Genomic DNA, 23,361 nt, shown 5'->3' with positions numbered 1-23,361 from the left:
ACGACCCATAATGTATATCGAGAACCCCAGTTACTAAACGTACAGCACCATTGTTTTTTTTATTCGAACTGTTTTTATTCGAACGGGTTTCAGCTCACCCTCCGTGTGTATCGAGGACATCTTTACGGCAAAAACAAATCAAACCACAGAAATCTGGCAAACAAACGGTGTCATTCTGGTGCAGTCGCATGGACAAGCGAGCACTGGGGCGACAGTAGAAGGGCAGCGGCTTCCCCAAAACCGAACGCTCAATGTTCAGATTTTTCCGGCCGATACGACTGAAAAAATCAGTAGGGGCAGAAAGCTCCAAAGGAAAGCAGTGAAAGCAAATCAAGCGCAAAGGTAAAAGAAGAACTCTTCGAAGATGACAAATGATGCTGGCTGGCTGGCTTGCTGCGACCATCGTATAGCCACTGTTTCTATCGCTTCGAACTAGTCTTACGGTTGCAACACGCAACGCACAGCTGCTCCCGCCAAGGAGATGACAAGATAATGCCTTTAATAAAAATACAAATAAATGTTCCACTCATGAATTTCCAAGGGGGAGGTCGCAGTCAACGACGCATGTTAGGACGGATAGAGACAGCCGACCGGTGAAGAAAAAAATTAAAGAGAGATATATACATGAGGAACGAGAAAAAAGCGAGGCATACTTGAGTTGTGTGGGTAACAGCAAACCGGTTAGCCTGGAGGCCCTACACGGTGACCTGGTATACCGCAGACAATAATAGTAGTAATAAGTGATGACGGTTAGGTAATAGCCTGAGAATTAGATTTGCTTAGTAATCTCAGAAGTGCTTGTCAGTATGTAGGTTGGTCGGCGCGAACCGTTGTGAGGGGCTCAAACGGCCGCATAAGGTAGATGCAGAGTTTAGATATCTGCAAGGTACACTTATGCAGCGCCCCGGTTTTTTGCTGTTAAAAGTAATCAATCGAAGCGAAAGAATGATTGCCTCAGTTCATTGTACAACGTCTCCTGTGGATAGCCCACACGAAAGTAAATGTCGTATTGGCCTCTCCGGGTCGTCAGCGTATTTTCCAATTATAGAATCAACTGGAATTTTCATTGAAATAAATTCTTACGGATGACTGACTGATTGGTGGTGCTGGTGCAGGAATCTGGCCATTAACATCAATCGCGTTGATTGTGTAGAATTTGTTGTCAAGTTAGCCGGTAGTTCACTGTTATTCTAGACACAGACGTTGGGAGGGTTCATCTTTTAGGGAGAAGCTGCACGACAGGATCGAACCCAAACTATCAGAAGGGTCCAGTGCTTGTTGTGTAGAGGCTACATGACGAAAGACATTCGTCAAATAACTATATTATAGGGTACGTTCATTAGACGTAAGTGAACGTTTATAATTGCTAGTTTAATATGTGCTTTGTGCCGGTAATGGCTACAGTTTCACTTCTGCAGCGCAACAGCAGAAACGATCCAAACCGAAAAGTTCCGAACTTAGATAACATTCGTCTATTAAGAAAATATCCAGTTCCTCCAATGCAAAGTAGTACGCCGTATGTGAGTCCTACGAGGAGAACCGTACAGAACTGCACTTTCCATTAGATGTGCTTGTCTGGGCGTCACAGGGGCTTTTAAGCAGAATATATAATACGCGTCCATAGGGAACAAGCACTGCCAGAATTCACCGGCACTGATTTCGGTGCCGTCCAATAGACTGACAACATTACTATCTACGCATCATTTAATTTGGTAGCAGCTCGTATGAACCGAAGCCAGATTTATTTACTGCGTAATTTTCGCACAAAAGCTGCATGTGGTTAAGAAGAAGCAAATCGCCCTGATACCGATATCACCAAACAACGAGTTCTCTCTAAAACTGCCAAGTTACGAGCGCCATCTATAAAACAGTCACAAGCAATGTGCTCTATCTATGTAGATACTACGTATAATATCTATCATGCTTACTAGTTGCATCGCAGCTACTCGGTCCGACAATTGATGTTTCTACTGGAAAGCAAACTCTGTTCGTTTTCGTTTCTTTAAACACTCATGAATTCCACTATCGTTATTACCGACGCTGTTATTCCTTCGAGGGTTCAGGCCCTTTGATTCTAACAGAATCCCTGACAGTTCCTCTGGGCTGCCTCAGCCTCAGCCTCCCAGTGAGCCACTCACGTCTGGTTTTGTTCTTCCGATCTTTCACTATACGTATTTACGTACGGTCTGTATCACTCCCTTGAAAAAAAATCAGGCAGCCTCAATTGAATATATTTTTATACCGGAGTTTGCCTTCCCGCGGCCTGCTCCCGCTAACCTAGTCCTTGCCAGGCCGTTTTCACCGCGGCCCTATTCCTCCTCTCGTTTCTTACGGCTAGGTTCCTCCTTTCGATACGAAAAAACGAACCAAGCGTAGCTCGTCTTTTCGACCGGATGACACGACGGCCCCAGCGTCGTTTCGTTTCCACGTTTCTGCTCTTCGCACGATCGTCCTACTTGTGACATCTTTAGCACTGTAGAAAACGAGAGAATGAAAATTGTAGGCCTCTTTGGTCGACACTAAGGTAGGGCTCACTTGCAATAGGACATGCTCAGTGTTGCGGAACCACCAATTGTAGGGCTACAAAGAATAGGAATGTAGTGCAATATTCGAATATGGTACCTATTGTAGGCGGATATCTATTTGAATGGGAATCTCTGAAACGTTGGAACTGTAAGCTGGGCCAGCGTTATTATTATTATCATCATCATCATAATTATTATTACAATTGCAGAAATTATTAAAATTACAGGACGTTAGGTTAGGGCAGGTAAACAATTTTGAAGGAAGTAAATGGCCACGAGGCTCCGAAGATTTAGCTCAAATGATTACTGGGAAGAAAACGTAGATTGTATAATAGGTTCACTTTAGGAGAGGAATTAAAACAGATATGCCGAGAAGGTCAGCCACTGAGACTTTTAGATAAATACTTTCCATAACGACTTGAAAGCTCGTAGCAAAGATGAACCCGTTATTTCTATGGAAAACGGATTTCCTATAGCAATTGGAGAACTGCCAATTTTCATTAGTCCCGGGTAACTATCGATGAGCTGATATTACGGGTACGAAAAGGTTGCAGCAAGTCATATTGCATTAAGAAGAACTGAGCTTTGGAACTTAGAACCGTTTTCATCGACACTGAAAAGCCCGTATCATCTTTCTACCTACTACCGGCGTTGTTCACCCTGTATGGCGTTTACGCTTGCGTATCTACCGACATACGCAATCTTACAGTAACAGGCATAAGACACCGGTTCATCCATAATTAAGTATTTCTAGTATGGCCAATTGGATCCGCTCTCATATCAGCACTAATGGGGTACTTGCAATAATATCATGCCAAACATGAACAAAGTATGAACGAACAAGAACCGGATCACTCCCTATGCTCCCTATTGCAATGATAGTCGACTAGTTACTAAAAGCCTGGTAGCCTTCCTATGATAGAATTACTTTATTTGCAGAGCTTCATCCAATTCTCTAACTTCTCGGGGCAGTATGTTCGAACGGACCGTCACGTACCCTGTAGCATCTGCCGCAATAGTGCTACTATCATAAACGACCGCAGACGCTGCAGCGAGTGCGCAGTACCTAGATAAAAGTACACACCTGTACAAATGTTTTGGGCGCCAAAACACACGACACGGTTAGATTGTCTTGACACAGCTTGCAAACAAGATGAAAACAATCTTAGGCCTAGAAACTTTAATCTTTGAGAATGTAGCTGAGAAAAGTGTGTGCTATCGACGGAATTCTTATCAATGCTTTAGCTATGACGTACCGACCGCTAGAACTCGAAAACGGATTCAGATAGAATATCACTATGACCGCAATTCATTTCTATGACAACGCCAGATAAACAAAAAAAAAAACAAAACAAACTGCTAATAGATTAGCTTAGACAATCTTGGCATTATGAAAGATTTCATTATTTTGTTCGCGTTATCTTTCGAAGCAGCAGCAGCATAAGATAGCTTCTTTTTTTTTGTTGTCTGGCGACAAAATCAGAATTATATTTCTCCAGCAAGGAATAAGACACGCACAGATACATGATATCTATAGCTACTACCAATGGCTAGTGGAACGACATTGCCAGAAATATCTGTGAATATGTTGAGGACTCACTGGTCGCTGAGTAGCGTCCTTTATTTTTTGAAGTTGAAATCACAAGCCTCACGCATCGAGATCGAGCAACGGTAACAAGAGCTATTTACTGATGAAAGGGATTGCTTTTTCGTTGGCGTCTCCGTCACTTCCCTATTGCGGGGCAGGAATCGAGTATCAAATGCCCGCCTCGTTTCGCATCTACATTTTCTGTCGCCTGTCATTTAACCGTACGCCATCTTTGCAATTTGTTTGCCCTCTCGCCATGCGCACATCTCTTAGTGCGATCCGATCGTTTTCTTTACAGAACATTCTGGACGTTCGTAGCTATCGAGCAATAACAAAGCTAGGATTCTTATAATGATAGCTTTTTGCGCTATGCTACGATCTTCTATGCTTTGAACGCGCATGTATCTGTGATTATAGAGTTATTCGCTGCCAGCCGTCTCCAGTGCACTCTATAATAAGAAATGCGCTGAAGGAGTAACAGTCAGGATGAGGAATTTTATCGCTTTTGTCGTCTTTTTCTGTCGTTAGTAAGAGATTATGGTATCGCTAGAGATCCTAACGGCGACTGAATGGCTAGCGGTGGCAAACACAACCAGGAGCAGGCCTCGAATGTCCAACAACGAAACAGAATCATCTCAACCCAAATCCGCGGAGTGACGGCCTCGGCGTCGTGTTCGTCGTTGTTCCAATTTCGTGTTGCTATACAGAGAAACAGATAAAACGGAAGATAAACAAAAATGAAAGAGGGGGCATTACACAGCACGATATAACGAAACAAAACCAGATGATGGCCCAGGAGTTTTGACCCAAGAAAATCAGCACCGTGAGGGAGGGGGCTGTAGGATCGCAATCATAACCAAAAACCACCAAAGCTCTGCGTCGCAAACAGCAGAGCCAATCATCCGCAAAGGGGTACTAGCAAGAAATAATGTTAAACCAATGTTAAAGGAGGACGTCTGAATATTATTTCTTGTTGTAAATGTTGCCAGGACACGAACCAGTAAGGCGAAAGTTAGCGCGGGCCGACGTTGCGTTAAACAGACGGACGGACGGACGGACGGACGGACGGACCCTCTTCATGCGCTATCGGCGTTCCCGTTTATCTCTGTCCGGATTTGGTTTTCACCGCGTCGATCAAGCCATTTGATGTCAATGTCAGGCCATACCTAGCGAAGGGGAAGAAAGTGGTTTGTTTTTTGCGTTCACTGGGTTTAGCAGTGAAAAGGTAGAGGTGGCAAGCGACTGGCCCGGTGCCGTTCGCACTGATCTCGTTATGCGCTAATAACAAACAAAATGAAAAGATTTAGCTGTGTTATTACATGATAGGGGAAGCTCGAGCTACCGGATCAGGTCGCACGTTTAAGTCGTGGGCGCCTTTGATCCATCTATAGCTGACGTTTTGGATCTGCTGGTGAATTTATTCTTCGAATATGGTTGTGAGCGTTTGAGTAGTAAAAAAACTTTGCCAATTTAAGAAATTTCGGCCGTGAAGCTGGATATGATAAAATTAATTATTGATGTGACTGTGATCGCTGCATGCCCATGCAGGCAGAATATGGTACGTAACCCCATGCAATCTATAAATTATCCATTGTACCAACAGAAGTTTGGCGTCGTCTCACGTTTTACGTATGTTGTCGTCTATAATTAACGCCCAATGTCCGGTAAGATCTAAATCTATTAGAATAAATTTCGCGGAATGCTTGTGTATACCCGCGCAAAAGATTGATCGCTGCTAAAGTAGAGCTGTTGTTTAATTAACACGGTTATAATTAAGTTGCTCCGCTTTACCGATGATATCACAGTTTCGAATAGTAGCGGAGGAAGTCTCCTCTGTAACACAGTGCACGGTGACCCATTTATTGTTTGGACTAACGCATTGGAGACCCAGTACAACTGGAGCATTTTCCAGAGCTGATAACACTAGTCACTGCATCGAAAGAGGTCTTATGTAGCAACACGACGTGACACGAAAAATTAATAATTTAATTAGTTATTGATTAAAGATCGACAAACGATTACAAACCGAGCCGATGTTTAGATATTCAGCGATAAGTTAAACAACAGTTTAGAAAAAATACTGGCTATATATATATATATATATATATATATATATATATGTATATATATATACATATATGCCCCAGTGTTTTCTTATCGGTCTTAACTGGGACATGACGTCGACAAAACCTTTGATTTCCATATAGAATTTCTTGCTTACGTGTAAAAATGAGTGATATTTTACGTTAGTTAAACCAATGTACAATGATACAATAAAAGATTGAATAAATGTGGAATATGGACGGCGTAATTTACATCTATTTAACGATCTACTGGTCGTCCGAGTTCGGATGCGCTTCCTGCCATAAAGATCACATTTCTTCACATAGACGCCTACGAAGGAACTGAACCAAGTAGTTCGCCTTCATCACAAATGTAACACAAACTGTAAGCAGTTAAGTATTTCATAATACTTTATAATATTATTATTATTATTATATAATAAATAATATAAAATAATAACTTCGTTAAGCATCACAAAGTAGACAAGAAATCCTGTACAAAAATAATAATATTTAAAGCTGACTATTGGGTTTCTTAACTGTTAAGTATGCATTAGTACGTCTCGTTTGACCTTCTGTATAGCTTTCGTGTTTCCTATTGATAAGACTGCGAAAAAAGGGGAAACAACTTCATAATAACAGTGTTAAGACGACCACCTCGACGCGCCGCTCCGAAATCACACGATCTGTGTCACCAGCGGTTTATGATTTTTTACACAGCATAGAATGCAGGAAGTCAGAGTCAGAAGATCCAAAAAGACACTATCTACTGTAATTTTCATTATTAGCTCGAAACACTAGATCGTATTTAAGCAAAATCATAACGACTTCTCGATTGATCGGCGCCTGGCGATATTAGTCACAAAGAACAGTTTCAAATTTACCGCCTACAACAGTGCGGTAATGGCGAGCAGCAACAGCAGCAGCAAGAGGAGCAGCAGGAGGAGGAAGAGGAGGAGGAGGAGGAAGAGGAGGAGGAGGAAGAGGAGGAATCTCATGGAATTCTTCCCGCGATTCGTCTACATTTACGTAGTTGTTTTATTCGGTTTACACGGTACGTACGTACGTTCATGTATGCGTATAAGCCCAGTTTTCGTAGCGAAATGCCGTTTTCGTTTAGTTCAATACTGATTACACATCGCTTGAGCAAACGATCAGCCAATTACCGTTACAAGTAGTCGACAATAGTTCGCACAGCTAACGTCGATTATGCCAAAAGCCATGCGGTTGTCTAAGGCATAGCTTAGCTTTGTACGAAGCTATGCCTCAAACTGCGACAATTTACTCTATTTTTTATATGGCCAGGTATCTGGCATTTTTCTACGATGCACTAGTCCCAGCAGCGTTCAGCTGGGCTGGTTGCTTCTGCCAATAGAGCCTCAGGACTGGCAAGGCAATCCCGGAAACAAATGGTTGCTTATGTTACTTCTGGGCCGAATAACCGTAGGGAAGGCCCCAGCAGGGAGTAGCATCAAAATGGGAACAAGGAACTGAGTCAAAGAGAGTGCGACTAAGGACCATAACGAGCCAATGGGAAATAGCTTCGGCGGTGGGTGCCAGGAGCAGCTATACGGGCACTGCTGGTTATTCTATGGCACCGCCTATGGGGATGCGTGACCCCCAGCCCTTAGCCATTGCCGGCACAAGAGGTTCAAGCCAAGTGGCGGATGAACGAACGTTCGGAACACTAAAGCTTGTACCGGGACACTTAAGCGGGATGAGGCGGGTGCAAAGCATGACAGAACGCTCTCAATGGTGATTCTCTTTGAGATGTGTAATCTAGACTGAGGGAACTGCTGAGAGACTCTAGTGAGTAATGAACGAAAAACAGAACAATGGGAACACGAAAGAGCGTATTGAAGGCAACGGAATAAAAAAAAATAGACCGAAAATCAAAACTGAACATAGGTTTAGCAAGAATGAATCAACTTCGCTTCGTTGGGGTCCGTCGGCGGTCGAACTAATGGTACACCGAAAGCAAATGTCTCAGCCTCTATTGCATGTGACCTTTATAGATCAACAATATCGCCACGAAAGACGATGAGCAAAACAGAGTGAGCGTCAGACAAAACTAGCGAACCTACTAGACCAAGTCGAGATTGAAGTTGATGCATGATTGATAAACATCTGAAGCTTAGATCGATCTAACTATACTTAAAACATGAGGTACACACACATGGTATTGATAAAACTATATGTATATAATAATAAAGCTAAAAATTTAACCTGGTTATTAGTTTTTTCAATGGAACATATCTTCAAAACGAATCCAATCTCTGTTGGATTCGTTTTGAAGAATCCAACAGATCTGATTCTTAGGGCCCCTGACAAATTGAAAGTCAGGGGTTAGGTCAAAACGTAAACAATTGCTTAAATCTAATTAAATTTAGTAATTGAATTTAACTTAATCGAAGCAATTGTATGTTTAATGGATTTTTTTTGTGTAGACGAAGGTAATGTTTTCGATATCGATATTATTATAAATGATCACGGTGATGGGCCATAGCGATATTTAACAGTATTGGCGATTCGTATTATGAAATATGATGTTCCTATGAAGTTCACCTTTTAACCACACAATGCTCGTAAATAATGACCTTCAAATGGAATTTTTTTTTCAGTTTTAAAGTTTTCAAGTAATATACACGTGGCTCTATTATGCGACTGTAATTGTATATTTTCCCAATATTTAATATCTCAAACTCATATCTTATGCATTAATTGCGTTGGTCTGAAGTCAGCTTATCTTGCAGGACGGACAAATGGAAACATATAAATGTTGCAAGTCTTTAACAGATGTGAGAGACGCATCTAGTTCATCAATCAAAGTAAGTTCGGCGCCTGACCCACCTTTCTGTTCCACTTGCAGCGTAGGAAAAAACTATCCATAATATGTACTAACGTGGGACTGAAACGCTACATAACGGAGATTACCCTGACAATTTGGCGTTCATAGCGACAATAGGCTGATTGAAAAATAGGCACAAGTTAAACTCAAGTATAACTGCAGTGCATCAGTATTCGCTTGCCAACATAACATAGATATGTACGAGACCAGCACCTGATCACGCATCGTACATGATATTATAGGAAGATATAGCCAAGTCTTTGAACAGAAACAATTGTTAGAGTGTTGAGCGTATAACAGTACCTATGGTAACCTGTGTTTGATTAAAGAGATAAGCTCGCGCTATATATCGTGTAAAAATCCAGGTTTTTTTTTTTTTTTTTTTTTTTTATCATGTCACGCGAATCCCCTGATGAGAGAAAGATTAGCTTGGTAACGACGATAAATTTCGCTTAGAATTTGTTTGTTCATCGTTCAATCCTCAATTCGACTATTTTTTGGCATATTAAGGGCAACGCGTGTAATGGATGCGAACTCCCTACGCTGATAAATTACTATGAATTAAAAAATTTTATGTAAAAATTTTATTACCTAATTAGAAACGTTAATACAACGAGTAAGTTCAAACTGCCCCATCCATACCTAACGTTGACTAAGTTTTAATAGCTGGCAATAAACATCGTCAGTATACGCTAATGTTTGAAGAGCTATGTGTCTTATATGCAATCCTACTACAAACCCGGCCTTTGTCATCCTTAGTAGCGGCCCAGTAGGCCTGTGAAATCCAATTGGCCTGTTTAAGCTTTCAAACAGGTTAATAATTTATTGTTTAGGAGCATTACAGGCGAGGACTGATATGATTTCGGTGACAACGTTGTTATAGCAAGCATGTGCAGGCCATAGCTAATTCAAATCTCGGCGTGGTTAGATGGTCTTGGGGAAAGAAGGAACCTGTGTCGGGTGTTTCAAGTCTCATGTTAGGCATTATAAACCACTAGCGCACGTGGACCACATATTTCCGAAAGCCCTTAGGAAAAGATTGCCAAATGATGACGAATAGTATATGGAGAAAAAAATTGTGAAGGTAGTAATAGTTTCAAGGGTTGCCGACGTTAATGCGATACAGGAAGGCCCGGTTAAGTCTCGCCTTAAATCGCAAAAGGTTGTTTTGAACCTATTCCATTATTATGGTGAGCAGGTTTCGTGAGATATCCGGTAAGTAAATGTTTTTGAAGCCAGTAAGAAGGGCTAAAGACTGCCAGTTATAATCGAATTATTGAAATAAGGCTCGAATGGTTAGCTTTCAACTAACATCTGTAAGGATTTTTTGGCTGAAAGGATTACTTGAAAACAGTAACAAAACTAAACCGTCATATCCTCGTGAGGTTTGGAAGGCTGTCAACTCCTTAGTTTTCAAATAACCTGGATATTCTTTAACCTGGTCCAAGAAACCAAAACCATTAGTCCTGTTTCAGATCTTCGCTGTATATGAATCTTATTCTGTTACGTATCCACCATTCTTATAATATTTTAATAAAACTTCGTTGAACATCGTTGCTGTCTCTTATGGGAACTCAGCTTTAGCTGCTTCGCCTTTTTGTACCGGCGGCATTCTCTCCCTGTTTCGAAAACACAAACTACATGAAGAGGCTCGTAAAGAGACGAAAAAACGGAATGACCTTGTTCCAGCCTAGTCGTGATCTCTGAATTGGATGACCAACGAGCCCCGCGTTTTCTTATTAACTTGACCTATGTTGTCGGCGCCGTTTGAAATCAATTCGACACTCCTGTGAGCCGTGACCCTATCTAACCTTTTCGTATTGCCCTCGTACCCTTACCCCATCCGTGCAGGTTATCGCTACTGGATCAATATCGGTCAACGACTTCTATATGATATGATGTCGATGCCACCATCTTTGCCAGCGTAGCTATCGCTTTTGTTGGTACTTCATCGGGTTCCTTTGTTCCGTTCTTGTCCACATATCGTCGAGTGTGTGGTGCTGGCGAACGGACCAAGTAAGATTGTTCACGTGTATTTGTCTCCCATTTGTCCAGCCAGAGGCTGGTCACAAAATATAGATAGGGTTCATTCGACGACACCTGTGTTAGTTGGTCATGTATGTGTATGAATATCTGCCGCGAATGTTTACAAGGTCAGAACTCGTACAGGACTCTCACTTGTATGTAGTTGTTTGACTGTCCGTCATGACAACGACCCTTGATTTTACGTACGCGTTTCCTACTCGTATTGCTGTTATCACTAGCGGACGACAAGTAGACGCACATAAAAGGCAGCTGTTGTCGCTCCTAATGTTGGTGATACAACACTCTCCGGCTGAAGCAGTACGTCATGTGAACACTGCTAAAATAAAGGGCAAGCAATACAACAGCGGTAGCAGTGGTGTAGAAATAGACAGCCGCATCAGCTCTGGACAGGTCACTCCAATAACGGAGAGGGCTTACTCTTGCAGCGTTTGCTAAAAAAAATCCCAAAAGAAGACAAAGAACGAAACACGGGAGTACATCGACTACCAGTGCTTTCCGTGGTTACCACCGTCCACCGTCTGCTGACCGTAGGCTTCACCGGTGCTACTGTCGCTGCGCGCTGGTATCATTGCGTCTCCCTACGGTTATCGCCGTCTCGGTGGGTGACACCTCCTGGCGTACTGCCAGCTCCGCTAAACTCGTCCCCTCACCGCTAACTCCCCGTTCCAGCCCCATTCCAGGTTTCCACTTCGGAATAAAAGGCGGAGAATGGAAAGGTGGCAAACGTCCGGGCAACAAGCCTCGAAAACTTGAAGCCATCTTAACCATGACGGCATAGGAATAGGGAGCTCAGCCACCGCAACAACAGTACAACTTGTGCGCAGCCGTATCGCTGAGTGACGTTTGACAACGACGTCCCGCCGCCGGTACCAGTGCCCGCTCAGTTCGTTTTGGGTATTTCTTTCAAAACAGCACGGGGCGCGATTAGTATATATGGGGATGAAAGCACAACCCGTTGAGGAACTCATGAAGAACACGTTTGGTGAACCAAAGATTTGCGGGTTGGCCAGCGGTATCCCTAGGAGTTGTCGGGGGTGCCTTGAGGAGCTTGAAGCCCGTGAGCGACAACACAGGCACCGACGACAGCGGCAACGACGGCAGCAATGGGTCGAGCGATTCTCGTTCTTCAGGCGGTAAACCGCCCTCACAACTACTGTTTAGAGAATTAATTTACGAAATACATTAAGGGTGCACTAATCCGAGTAGTCTAGTGGGATTTCATACTCATCTCTACTTATACCGCTAAAGTTTGCATGTCCTGACCCTTACACAGTTGCACAGATGAGTACAGCCGCATGTGCCTCTCTGCATGTGCCCGTGTGTGCTTGCTGGCGTGCGCGGCAGGTCTGAGGCGATTGCATGCGCGGCCTGCAAGCACTTCTCAAGTGGGGTGTTTGTCGTCGGCAGCGGCTGGTAACGTAATTGCTCGGAGATTGCCACGTGACCGTTGCTGACCCTGCTAGCGGTCTCATGCTCATAGAAATGAGCTCGCAAGAGGGGCGGTAGACAATGCGAGAACGATCTTCGCTGTGAGTTCTCTAGTAGTAAAAGAACGAAGAATAGCAGGCCTTGCAAAGACGAACGCCGCAGTCCGACCGGATAGCTAAATGTTGCTGGCGTCCACGGTAAATGTTAAAGAAAGGAGAACGTCAACAGTGTTCGCGGAGGGCGAACCCTCTAAACATTACCATCGCTGTCGCCTTGTTGCTAGCAAATGAGGCGTATAGACCTTCATTGGATAATACAGCTGAGCGCATGCTAGCTGGTACCCTGGCCACTCGGTTAGGCCAAATAACAGCTTCGTTTGGTGGGGTACCAACATAGGATGATGCTTAGAAAATACGACAAGAAAAACGAGGGTGGCCACGAGTTCCCAACAGGGAGGTCAGAATGTGTCTTGCGTCCCTTTTATAATTAATGAGGAGCCAGTGTCCTACGCGTTATAGTTGCGTGCCCTAAAGCCGATGCGAAGCCACTCTCGTTCAGGGCATAGAGAGCAGCGATAGGCTCGCTCACGACGACAAATTGAAAGCTTAAAAACTTTGAAAACACCAACGTGCATTAGATTTATTGATGGAACTGTGGCGGTGACGAAGATTAGGATAGTGACGTAACTCTGCAAATCTTTTCTCTTTCTATCTTTTCCTGTGCTGCCCTGAATTTGCCTTGCCTACAATGAGCCTTTCCATTCTTTTTTCCTTGTAAATAATGCTCGACCACAAACAACGACGCTGCGAGCTGTGAATAAACCAGCCACACACGTGTAGGACTATGTACATACTCACGAACACACAGGTAAGTCGACCATAAAAGTTCCAGCTTTTTGTTCAGTCTAATACACATAGGGAATAGCAGGACAAACTGGAAAGATCTTGCTATTTTATAAGTGATAAATGAATTTAAGATGTTATAACCTATAATTAACACAGGCAAGTTTAGTTGATCTTAAATTCATTTGAGTTTCTCCAAATGAGCCCATTCGCTGAAAGAAACAAACTATTGAAAATTAAAGCTTTTGATTTGTCGGTTATTTGCAGGTTCGATTCGATGTAGCATACGTTCAAAAGCAGAGCTCTTCAACATAAGGTACACTTACTCACCCAGTACTTACGCCCAGTAACTTACTTGCGTGTTACAAGCCGTTACTTTATACTCGTCTGGAGCGTGGTTCAGTGCCTTTGCCTTTCCTTCAACATCGTGCGAGCCCATTTCACGAACAAACCTTCTAATCCGTCGCCCACATAGTCAGGCTAACCACACCACTTTTGCACGTCATGTCCCACTGATACCCGATCTTCTAAATTACCTTCGCTTATGCTAGTTTCACAGCTCGTCAGGAGTCTGTTCAGTAACCGCAGCGGGCATTGGCAGTGTTCACCGCCTTCTCCTCACTAAAATACTACAGTCGTCAACATTCCGCCGACGCCGCTTCGCCTTGTCCAGATCCGAAACTGCCGCCAAGTCCGTAACCAGTCACCTCGCCCGTGTCGGCTCCCATTTCGCTACATCGTTGTCAGAGAAGGTTCTTCGTTAGCTCGTTCAACTGTAGGCGCAGATCTAGAGTTAGCGGGCCGTACCCCATGGCACTGTTGTACCACGGAGCTGCAACATAGTGAAACCATGATCACCATGAGCAGCAGCACGCTGCTACAGGCGCGTTTACGGGAGCGACGTACGCGGAAAAATGCTGCCAGTGAGGGATGCGTTAAAATCTGGACGTGTGTCGAAAGTAAAAATGTCTTTACGTGAGCAGAGTGCCGATTCTTTCTGGATTGTTGGACTGCAAGCAGCTGGCTTCAGAGCAGGCAGTCGGAAGCACAGGCGCAGATCCTACTACTAGGCTGACATCGAAGACCACGGTGGCTGACGAGAGCCAAGACGTTCGATGTCGGTATGCGACAGGGATGCCTTACACCATCTACACACTCAGGAAAAGTTAGACGGTCCAAGCGATGAGGACCACTAGCACGGCAACGAAAGCCAAGAATAGTGCAACTGGTGTTACTCGGAGTGCTTTACACCGCTCACATTTCTACTTCACATTGGCAACCCAATGGCTTAACGAAGGTTATTTCTTATGCAAACCTTTTCCCCTTCTTCCTGTTAAACCCCTGCTTTCCGAATGTTCTCGCGCTGTTTTGATAGAGAGACAACAGTCAGCAGCAACAGGCTTACCCCACATCGTAAAACTGTACACACCGTAAATAACGCAACATTGAGCATGGTTCGAACATCAACATCTTTCACCCCCTAAAACCCTCGGCTACCGCTATTGCCCACTTACTTATGGTAGAGAATCAGACGGAGAACAAAAGCGTATTCGCGTACGGAAATCCGAAACCGAACATGAGCTCCCTCATTGACGGAACTGACTGACGAGAATGCTCGTGCTACTGCTTCTGCTGCTGCTGCTAGCATCACTGTCATAATCTTTGACTTGGACTTGGTTGTCGTTTGAGACCATGACCCGCTACCGCTCTTTTGCCAGGGCCGATTCACCGAGCCTATAGTGTCACCGAGGTTGATGCATAAGGCTAAATGCGTACGTACCACCTTTGGCATGGCCGAATCTAACTCGCATATGTCAAGTGGTTTGCACGTCAGCTTTTAACAAAACTTATTCGTATTTTCTATTGTCGCCTGCGGCAGTCAGTTACCAGTTGCCATACGGTTGCCGCTTCGTTCACCTTACTGCGATCCGTCCCCCCATCGCATATCTGAATCTATTTCGTTTTACAATTAGGGACTTGACTTTTGCCTTCTTGTGAGCGTCTATGGAAATGGGTCTTCGTATGCGCCTATGCAAGTATCTATATACGGTGTTTTTGTTGACGAAATCGACCAGACGTTCGAAACAAGGTTTGCAGTACTCTCGTGGCCCGGCAGTACCGTACGCGAAGAGGACGATGCTGCCTTTGTACTATAACAACGGGTTTGGAGAAGTATTTGAATGATCTGTGGGTGGGACAGAGGTCGAAATATGTGGGAAAACGCATGTCCAAGGTGGAGTGCTCGCCCAATGGGAGCATGTCAAGACGACGAACCGAAAGCAAAAAGTTATGTATAGGCTCTAAACGTGCTGTGCTCTACAAACATGTCGTCAATCGCGTATCTCAAACGGTACAGCTAAGTGGGAACTAACCAGTCGTTGTGTACACACAGTCAAATAGGTCTTACCACAGAAGTAGCAAATGAATAAATGGCTAACTGACTGACAAAATGAACCAACCACCGATGAAAATCGACAATGCTTGGTACAGTTCATCGAAAAGAGGCTAGAAAATCCTTTATTTCGTGGACAAGGGCAGATCATGAGACAAAAATTTTCTTTCACGTTAGTCCACCTAACACACACGAACCTTCAAGGTATCTGATTGTCTTTCAAACGCCGAACACTTTTCCTACGTTCACTCCTACTGAGCCAGGACAAGGGTCATAATCCAGACAACCGGACCTACTGTACGGTCTTCGTCGTCGAACGACACTCGGGCATTGCCTTTTCGTCAATGCACAAATCTAGCACAATAGCAGTTCCGAAAGCCACAGCCGTTAGTACTGCTAGTAATCGTAGACAACGATTGGGGCGGAAACGGCATAGGGCTTGCGGTAAAAAAAAGTTCAAGTTTTTATCAAACTTGAGCTTTTCTCTTTGAACTTGAAGGGCAGGTTCCTGCCCGCGCCATGCTCGCTACTGCCACTTCTTTTGCCTCTGCCGAATTGCCGCCTCTAGCCAAGTGGAAAAAAAGTGGCCTTTTTTGCCGTTCTCGATTTCCTGCTCTTTCCCCCCAATTTCCCTTGTCTGTGTTATGCCTGCTCTAAAAAAAGCTATCTATCTCTGTATGCTGAGATATAAGCGGCCAAGAGACCTTGCAGAACCGTTTTCCAAATACAAGCTATATCAAGGGGTGTGCAAACGAAACAATACCTCACTCCGAGGCCGGCTGTGCAGTCAATCTAGCTTACAATGGCATGGCATGGCTATGCGAAGCTGTACTCCGGAGAGCTCCAACGCCATAGTGTACTTGGAGGCGAACGGTGCTCCCAAGCGACAGAGAGGTCCCTCTACGTATCCAAGCATGTAGGTCATCCTGTCTATTTCTGTTGGCTTTGTGTGTGAGTGCAGTGAAAATGTGCAGAGGTCTCTCGCTGTCGGATTTGGAAGAACATTACTGGTTGGCTATGCTGAAATGGGGAAATGACCTGATTATATAGGGACAAGTGCGGCAAATACAGAGCCTACCCTCTGACCGGCAGCTAGCGAACCGGCAGCCGGAACTTAGCCAGTTTCTCCCTTTTTATTGGCTGTCTGCTTTCTGTTTCCAAGCGCTACTGTCGCTGCTCGTTGGGAATAAAGAGATGTTTGACAAAAGCTGCGCGAGTAAAATACCTATGTTAGCCCAAAGACCCCACTCTGTCCCACCAATCAGCCCCCTGCTTGTTTCTGCGTCCGCTCACGGTCTAAGGTCGACAGCCAAAGCGGGCGACAGCGACACTGTCAAACGGCCACGAGGTAGAAACCAACTAGAAGCATCCAGTGAATAAATGAACCTCCACTTTGCCCCAACAAAACTCTTTGGTTTGCCCACGCACTTACTCTTTTAGACAAAACGAATTTCTACGGTGAAATTGCTGTTGCTATTAGTAGTAGCAGTTCTGTTGTTTTTCTAAAATGAGCCATTTGAAGGCCTAAGCAACTAACTGAACAGTAGGAAAAACAACATGTTAACAGTGATACGAGAACTGGTATAGGCTCTAAACCTCGTTTTTGCCAAAACTCAAGCTTCTCTTTGAAACCGTGTTGAATGGCAGCTAAATTTTCAAAATATCTTTCTTGAATCAAAGTGGCTCGGCATACGAGAGCGTCTGCTTTACCGTGCTGATAAAAATAGCAGACGTAAGTGGTATGGTATTGTCTAGGACAATGGACGGTTCCAGTGTCAAAATCATATGAAGCGTTGTGTTCAGTAAGACAAACAACCTCTTCTAGCTGACTGTGTCTGAACATTTCATAATAGTAATAAAAAGCTGTTACTATTACTACCCATTACTTATTGCTAGTTGTATTTGACTGTATATAAGGATTCAAAAATGATACCAGCTTCCTACCTTAAGGTCATCGTACGTCAACGTCGTACCATAAATATTCAGAATTAATACAGATTCTATGTGTACATCCCTGCTTTCGTCTTAGTGCGCCGCTATCTAAGATCGGGAACAGTTTGTTCGATCTTTCATCCTGACTTTGAAACTAACGTAAGTTACAAAATATTACAAACAAATCCGTTTCAAGCCTTTTAAATTGTCGACGATGCCTTGTCGACGACAGACTCTCACATTTTAGCCATAAAGCGGTTGGACACTTTCGCATGGTGTGATTCAGAGATTTCATACACTGCAGGATACATACCTTGTCGTAGTGGTCGATGACTGGTTCTGTGGGCGTTCGAAGCAATCAACCTTCATTGTTGCCGTATAGCCGTATAGACAAATCTCACCATTGACCAGCTGCTCCTAAACTCAAAGCAAAATTCCTCGTTTGGCATATGTCGCGCCTTCAATTCGCATACGATTTTGCCAAATAATGAGCTATGTCAAAGCTTGAGAATATCGATGGTTCGGTCTATCGCGAAAGTTCCAGACACAATTCATGCCCAAAACATGAATATATTCCGGTCAACTTTCCGACCCTTCGTAAGTATACGTACTGGTGGCGACCACCAAGATCATGCTGCTTTATGTGCTGTTATTGCGTGTCGTATTATATATGGCGCGATAGTAGTGCATCTACAAAGATTCTCGGTCGGCAAACGTCCACCTCGCAGCTGGCGGTGGTGCCACCATGTGGAACTAGAGCCTTAGTTGTCACAAATGCGTCAGCCGACTATATACACAGGACGCGGCATCTAAATCCGGACTTCTTCTTAGGCATAATCTTCGAAATTGTATTTGGACGAAAAAAAAATATCCACCGTTATTCTGCAGTTAATTGAGGATTTAAACCACTAATTAATTATATTCAAAATATTCCTTCTTTAATTTGCAAACTAGTAAAATAGTTAATATATAAAAAAATTGGCAAAATAGTTTACTAATAATAATCGCGCATCAACTGATACTGGTAATTGTACATTCGTTAAAGTTATGCTTAAGTACGTTACATATTAAAAGTCCTAGTGGGTCCTTCCGAAACGGCATGGAAAGTGGCAATAAGGTAGAACATGGATTTAGGACAAAGCTTTTTTACTACAAGTGCGTCCAGCCAGAAAATATTATATGATAGCTGATATTCGTCCAAATTCTGAAAGCAATTTTTTACACTGTTTTTGTCATGGCTAGCTTAGTGCTTTGTTCTGAAAAGGACTGGCTTTCTTTTCATACCAAAATATTGCGGGCAAATAAATGCCATCTACGACAAACAGGCCACCATAGCTTGTCTAAATTTGAATGCCCCACCCTGTATATATATTACAGGATGAGGCAAATCACTTGATAGGTTTGATATACTGATATATAACATAACTATAGGTTGTACGGACACCATAAGCATATTCATGTCTTTCTGCCTTACACGGTTATACATAAAATACATCTGTGTGCATCTCTCTGTGCTGCTATGTTTGCGCCACGTGTTTGTCAGCTTTGCAATATTTAGCATGCAAGGGCATTGAAAGAACAATCACATTACATATACGGGCAGAGTCCCATGAAGGGGTTCGGATGAAGCAAAGGTAGAGGAAAAAACAAAAGCGCAATCCCGCTTTGTACAACCTTGCTATTTTTCGCGATTTCTACTAGGACCTTTTAGTAAACTGGCTCTTTTACACCTGGTTGTCCCTTATGCCTATTGCTATTTTCACTTTTGCGAATCAGAAATACAAGGGTCCACTGCCGACGTTCCCACCAAGCAAATTTGGCTCGCGTCGCCTGCATTGGCAAGCAATTCAAATACATAGAAAAAGATACGAGGAAAAACAAGCAATCTAACGGAAACTGACCGTGGTTGCCATTTTGTACGAGCGAGCACAACTAGCCAAACAAAAAAGAGAGCTAAAACTGCTGATGATCAATGTGCAGGTCAACGAGAATTCAAAATGAGCAATAATTTTTCATTCATAAAAACGCATACTAACGTCTTTTCTTGTTGACGACAGGAGCGACCGTTGCAGCCGGCGTCATTCACGACCATAATGGTTTTGGCTTCACTCGCGCGTTCCCCGTTTTCTGAACAGAAACCAAAATGCAACCAGCAGAAGTAGTAGCCAATGAAAGCCTCTTAGCCAGGCACGTAGACAGAACGAAGGATACGAGAGAAAGAAAACGCGAGAGAAAACGAACGAGAGTAAGTGAGCCATCCTGGGAAAGTTTTGCTGGAATCGGAAGCTATGGCTAATTTCATTTAATTCTGCTTCTACGACTGTGTGTGTTATTGTACCAAATCTTTAGTTGAGAGTGGTTACGGTGTAATGGAATTGGTCAGAGCGCGAGTGAAAGCGTCTTGAGATGCTCATATCATTTCGTATGCAGTCTTCCCTTCGTACTTGTTTCTGGTATGCTGTCTCTGTGTAGCATATGGTGGTAGGGGCGACCGCGTCAATATGTCCGAGCCTTAAGTAGCAAGCGTGACAAGAAACTGTATATCCACTGGTTTCCCTATTATTGGTCGTTGAACATTTCAAGTTTTCTGTTCGGAAGGATAGGTATTAAAATATGATATTGTTGATAACTCTACTAGCAAAACCGTTTGGTCTCTAACAGGTTGGGTAACAAGTCTTAACTTCTATTTCTAGTATAAACCATCTAGACCTAACCGAATGCACAATAACTGTACATGTTCCGTTAGGGGTTTCCTTGTTCCTTTCCGTTATCTCAATTAGTACAAGCCTTAGTAAAATAGCGTAACTGTATGCTGTATATTTTGTATACAATGGAAGTATACACACATACGATAGTAGTCATTATTCTTATGGCTATCTTTATGTAAGCATTTAAGGGAATTGGTTAGATTTTTATTAGGACCTTTACAAAACCTGGGTACCCTGGGAAGGCCTGGCATCTCCTTTGAGCAGGTTACAAGCTTCAAGTCAATGGTAGTGGTGGCCGCAGCATTCGACGTTGTTCAACCTGTGCTTAACACCCTGAAATAACAATTGAATTATACTCAAAATGCCGGCAATTCATTATGGGCATACTGCACGTTCTACAACAACCTAACCTGTTATTTCACAGCATCTTTCCAGGCACATAAGATGCCCTGCTTCAATATCCCGCGCGTCCAACGCAGAGAAACGACTCAACAAGCCAACGCGATGACCCGTACACGATTACAACTGCTGCGCCCGTTTACATTCTTAGCCCTTGACGTCGGGTGTTTCGGCGCTGCTAGATAGCCTTTGAACCACTGCTCGATGCAGCATATATAAATATATAGTTAAAAAAAACGCGGAAATTGCTAGTGTCAGCTTCCTGCTGTTGGCAGCGTTCGTTATCCTTGGGCTTCACTGGGTTTTACTATTGTAAAAATTTAAACCTTTTCTAATATGTTGAAGGTAGTAGAAAGCGACCCAGGTACGCAATGAAACTCACGCTCGGCGCCTGATGCCATGGAACATTTCAGTAAGGGGGTCCAGCCGACGGATGAGGAAAACGTACATTTCTGATGAGGCAAACAGCCTGACCAGACAAAACACAACTTGCGCAGGCCCCTCAAAGACTTGAATGGCGCAGAGCAAACGGAAACACAGGCAATTGAGCAAGTAGTTTCCTACATACCTTAACTTACGCATAACCCTACTACTTAAAGCGCATATTATTTCGATTCATTAAGAACTTACGGTAGCAGCAGCGGCGCTTGCGGTCGCTGTGGTTTCTTAGAGTTACTTTACCTAACTCGCGTCTTCCCATCTACTACTATTACGTGTAAAGTCCTGGCAGAGTCGGGGAAGTAATAGGCAGGCAGTAACTAAAGCAAAAAATAAGCCCATTGGAGCAGCTTGTGTTAGCAGGTTTTCATCCGGCGTCATTCGTTTTGTGGTTCCTTGGAATCTCTGGTTGAATAGCTATTCCTCCGTCATCGTGTGCCGGTTCATCAGCAACTTCACAGTAGTGAGCGAGACCAAAGCATGGCTCCTGGGATCTGCTACCAAGTACTACAGCTGCATCGCTAATGCTCATTAGAAACGAAAAGGAAGACCTCCGATAACGAAGACTTTTTCAAGGCAGAACACCAAACATCAGATCGGTTGGCCGCAGCGGCGGAAACAGTGGCAACGGCAACAGCCGCAGTAGCACTAGCCATACCGATATTAGTACAGTACCTCATGAGCAGCCAGGAAGCTTTCCGTTACACTGCCGCTAACACCCGGCACCGACGGAACTAGGTTCCCGGGCAGCCCACCCGCTGGTGGAATTGCAAGCGGCCATATTTGTAACTCAGACGGCCGTGGGTTAGCCCTTATAGGTTCGTGGCGACCCTCAGAGCAAACTGAACCGGCAGAAATGGCATAGCAGATGAATGGAAAGAAGCGGCATAAGGTAGAAGTTGACAGGAGAATCTCGTGTCCCGTCCAGAATCCGGTCTTCATCTCTTGCTCGCCTTGTCTGTGTGTGAGTGCGGAGCACGCTCTACACTACGTAGAATTTGCACGTGCATGTTGGAGAATCGTCAATAAGAGTGCACCGCTAGCAAGAAAAGAGCACGAAGGAAAAAATGAACGAAGAAGCAATATAGGACGTGAGAAAGTAGTCGCAAGCACAGAAAAATGAGAAAGAGTAACGTTTCTAAATGGGAGGCACGTTTGCCTTATATTTTCATCATCGTCCGGGCTTCACTGCTGCCACTACTACTGCCACTATCACTACGAGAGCGGCTGGTTTTCCCTGTCCTTACAAGAAACCCTCTTTTGTCTGTCGACCCCCCACAGCCCCAAAACCCTTTGCTCTGCTCTGCCTCGGTCTTTCTTTGCCCTCAGAACTCTTGGATGTGGCTACCTTTCGGGCGCCAGCTTCTCTCCTTTGGCCTACAAGAGTTGGGGCTTTGACCTAAAACACCCAATGTGTGCAGGAATAACTATAACAAGAAAGAAAACCTAGTTGAAAGTATTCCTTGGATCGTATTGACCTAAAGTCTACGTTTCAATTATCAGTGGTTATCTGATTGTTCTGAACACGTATGCGTCATGTCCTCATTCAACAGTTTGCTTCATTAAGCTTTGAGGCAAGATGAGAGCATCTTATATGCACCTTTCTATAAGTTATATCCTTCAATTGCCATGATCTTCTGCTATATTTAACAACTATCAAACATCCTGGCTAGGTTGACTTAAAGAAAAACATCAGCAAAACCTTGGTTTTTCTCTATAATACAGCTGCCAGTAATTCGAATCAATTTCATTGAATTTAAAAAGCTCTTAGCATTGTGTTCCTTTTCAATTGGAAATGGTATATTAATGCTATATTATACTTTCGTTTTGGTTTCTCAGACACCACTGTGCTGTTTTATAGACAACTCGAGCCATAGAAGTCGCTTTCAAGTTCTCGTATGGAGTTATTCTCATGTTCCATTACATTTCCATTTACTTTCACTGGCCATCTTTCATATGATATCTCCAAACGGAGTTGCTTTCTGCCCTTTTTTTATTACCCCGACAACAGATCCAATTGAAGAACTGATCTCTATTTGACGACAGTATAGTTTCATCATCTACAGATGTATGGATTTGTCTTTCCGATCACATACAGCTTTAAACCAGATCAAAATATATTACATGAAAACATGCTATTGATGTGATAATA

General features: G+C 43.6%; 1 long non-coding RNA gene across 2 annotated transcripts; it reads right to left on the bottom strand.

Moving 5' to 3' along the window:
- Positions 1 to 4,109: 4,109 nt before the first annotated feature.
- On the bottom strand, positions 4,110 to 19,974 carry LOC111271840 (uncharacterized). Of its 2 annotated transcripts, none has more exons than XR_002687147.2 (3): positions 19,701 to 19,974; positions 5,112 to 5,391; positions 4,110 to 4,812 (listed from the first exon to the last, which is right to left on the bottom strand). It is a non-coding gene; the product is annotated as an uncharacterized LOC111271840 (long non-coding RNA). The 2 variants fall into 2 exon arrangements; XR_002687148.2 differs by having other exon boundaries at positions 5,112 to 5,279.
- Between the last annotated feature and the right edge of the window lie 3,387 nt (positions 19,975 to 23,361).

This window comes from Varroa jacobsoni, unplaced genomic scaffold, assembly GCF_002532875.2.
Source record: "Varroa jacobsoni isolate VJ856 unplaced genomic scaffold, vjacob_1.0 contig01110, whole genome shotgun sequence".
NCBI classification, from domain to species: Eukaryota; Metazoa; Arthropoda; class Arachnida; order Mesostigmata; family Varroidae; genus Varroa; species Varroa jacobsoni.
The sequence above is the reverse complement of the archived record's forward strand: the minus strand, read 5'-3'. Positions and strand labels throughout refer to the sequence as shown.